Raw genomic sequence first — 3,401 nt, forward strand, 5'->3', positions numbered from 1 at the left:
CCCTCGCTCTGATCGGCTCCTCTCCACGTTTCCCACCCCTCCTCCCCCCCGACGGTGCGGAAAAGACAAAGACACAGCATACTACAACATAGAGAAAATGGAGGAAGGCGGGATGATTTAAAAAAAGAAAGAAAGGGTACGTCCATATCTTTGGAACCAGAAGAAGAATGGATCGTGTTCTTACTCAGAAGCCTAACTAACTTTGTGGTCCTAATTGCAAATTCCCTAAGCAAAGACCACCCGTAATGATACACAACAGTTTTTAAAAACTTTTTTTTTTAATGAACCAAATAAATAAAAAACAAACAAACAAACAAAAAACATAAACCAGAACAAAAAAAAGAGAAAGAAAACACAAGCAGAGAATGCCTTTATTTCCGCTCGGACACTTGCCTGCCTGTCGTGTTCATTTCTGACGTGCAGACGCTAGGAGCAGCGTCGCTGCACGAGCAAACCGGGGGCGGGGCAGGGCCAGGAAGGGGGTGGGCCAGGACAGACTGCGCCAAGCAACACTTCCTTGTCTCGAACGAAATCCCCGCCCCTCGCCCCACCCCCAACCCCACTCCTTTATTTTCTACGTTTTGAGGTTGGCTAGACTATTATACATGCATGATTTCGCTCAGTGCAGTGTCTCGAATCAATCGCACTTGTTCTTTGTGGTCAGAATATGAAAAAGTAGTTGGCAAAGAATAAACAATATAACCTGTAAAGAAAAAAAGACTTGGAAAACAAGAAAATGCTGTAAAATACATATTTTTTTCGAAGTATTACCTGAAACATTTGCTGCTCTTAAGGTCTTTATTGGGCTAAATGATGATGTTTTGGCCTGTAGGTTTTGTGTGTCTGTGTGTGTGTGTGACTGTGTGCGCGCACACATGTGCAAGTGTTTGCAAGTCTGTCTATATCCGTCTATTCTGTAGGATTTTTAAATTCTCCTTTTATATGGTTTTTTTTGGTTTGTTTCATATTTTCTGTGTTAGTTTCTAAGTTTCAGTTGAACGTTTGATACAGTGTTCTTTTAATATGGGCAGTGGTGTGACCTGTCCCTCTTCGATGAGAAAAGCCTGTCCTCTGTGCCAGAATCGTGGACATCAGAGGAGCGTCCTGCCTGCTTCAGATATTCAGTGTTCCTGAGTTACTCACATTCATCTAAATTACTGGATTTGTGCTTTAGAAAATAAACAAGAACTGTTTTGTAAAAAGTGGATTGGAGTTGCACTATATGCCGCATGCAATTCACTGGCCCTTGCTGTCTTTGTGGCGTGTGTGTGTGCACACACGCATGCGTGTACACAAAGAAGCCATCGGTACATTTGAAAACATGAGTCATCTCCATTTGCGACTGGGATGATTAACATTGTCGTGGCCTCAAACAACTGCAGCTTTCAGAGCTAGGCTTCCAACCTCCCACTCCCTCCACCACGCGAGCGTCCCGGATCTCCCGTTGCGGGGGATTTCAGGCCTTCGGTAAAACCACGTGTTCAGAATGATCTGCGACCGGAGCTGGTGAATGCTGGGCCGATCACGCGCTGCCGGTCACTGAGAATGGGGGCCCCACAGACGGACCGGCAGATGGGAAGCGGAACAATGCGGAACGCAAAGAGGGAGACTGAGAGGTGGAAAAACCCGCCCATCCCCAGTGGCTGCAGCAGAGAGCTTGGACGCTCCCACCACACACGCGTCTTTCCTTTCTCGGAATGTCTGGCGGCAACGCATTTTCCTTTCAAATTTACTTTCTGGCGTTTATCGCTTCATTCATGTATTTACTTAAGTGGGGAGACGTCGGAATCGTGGAAGAGTCCCGCTCTTGTGGAATTTCAACAACACGCGTCTGTCTTTCGTCTTCATTCTGTGTGAAGCAAGTGTGAAGTGGGATGAGCGAGGGAGAGCCCGCCACAGTGGGGGGGGGGGGCGCTCTTCCTGGTCATGTCTATCAATTAACTCCCCGATTAATCCCTCGTACTAATCGCATCAAGCGGAACACGGCTAATTACCTGCAGACGAGAGTAGGCGGGGGCGGATTTGGGGGGGGGGGGGGTAGTTGAGTGCAGCCTGAGACTCAGCGAGGTGGGAGGGCCTGACTAACTTTAAAAACAGACAGCAGGGCTGCAAAGGAGGCATTGGAGCTCTGAGAACGGAAGCTTCTGGAAGCCGACGTTGGTCATTCCGAGTCCGAGTTGGGCCCACGCGTCCTGTAACGACCCGCTCCTTAACTAATGAGTATGGGCAGGCAGCAGCAGGTGCACTAAATATAAAGTTTGTTTTTAAATACACAGCCATGATCTTAAAGAGCTAAATCTCTGGGGCCATCAGATGGAACAGTGCAGTATGAGAGAGCCTCGGACAGCGGGAGTAAGTGCTAACTGAACGTCCTCGGTTGTTTGGCAATAGGGCAGGCGCGGAGAGGGCTTCCATCCGAGTGCGGACAGCCTTGTGCTGACTCAGAACTACCCCTGGGCTCTTTTAAGCCTATCAGGAGTCAGAACTGTCATGGCAGCGGGAGGGAAAGAAAGCAGGGGGTGTGCAGTGTCAGGCAGCTCACCACGAGTCTCTCAGCTCCTGGTGGGCGAGAAATCATTGAGCCACATTTCCGTCTCTCACGCTGAAATGTTAAAATAAGAAACAACACATTAGCACCAGGTTAGAACCCAAAGGAGTATTCTAGAGATAAAGCTTAATTCAACTCAATTTTTTTTCCAGGGGTCTGTGGAGGGCAGTTTTAAATTGGTTTTAAAGTTTGTCTGTCAAACGCTTGGTCATAGAGTTCAAGATGGCACAAAAACAACATCTGATAAGACCGCAAAGAACAATTTTTAATTTCAAGAAATTGTTGTTTACAACTGTAATAACATAAACAGTTTAGCAGGGTCATGTCCACAGATTATTTTCTGAATTATTAACATTTTGTTTTCTTGCCAGAAAATCTAACTATAAAATATAGCCGCAAGCAGCAATCCCTGGGGGTCCAATCACTGGCTAGTAGTGCAAGCTTTATTGTAATATATCAAAAATATTTCAAATCAGATTGAACCAGACTTAGTGGAGCCCTTCAACAAGTGTGGGGTGTGTGGTGGAGAGTGAACTAAGCATTTTCAAATTTTTCTGGACATGCAGAACCATATTGCTACCCACGGCGATCAGATGAGTGCAGAGCAGTAAAGTAATCCCAGATAAATTAAAAAGATATTTTGGCTTTCGGTTCTTGGGTCCCAACATCAAATGGAATGAACTGCGCAAGTGTTGCATTGCAGCAGTTAATGCTGAAGCTTCTAAAAGCCTTCTTGGTTTTTTGAGATCTTGGAATGATGCCCTGTGGAAGTCTGGGATTATTGTTGTGCCGTCTGCAACTAAAAGGCAGGTATTGGACATACAAACACAGTAAGCGTTACCCAGACATCTAA

This window comes from Electrophorus electricus, chromosome 20, assembly GCF_013358815.1.
Source record: "Electrophorus electricus isolate fEleEle1 chromosome 20, fEleEle1.pri, whole genome shotgun sequence".
Lineage (NCBI taxonomy): Eukaryota > Metazoa > Chordata > Actinopteri > Gymnotiformes > Gymnotidae > Electrophorus > Electrophorus electricus.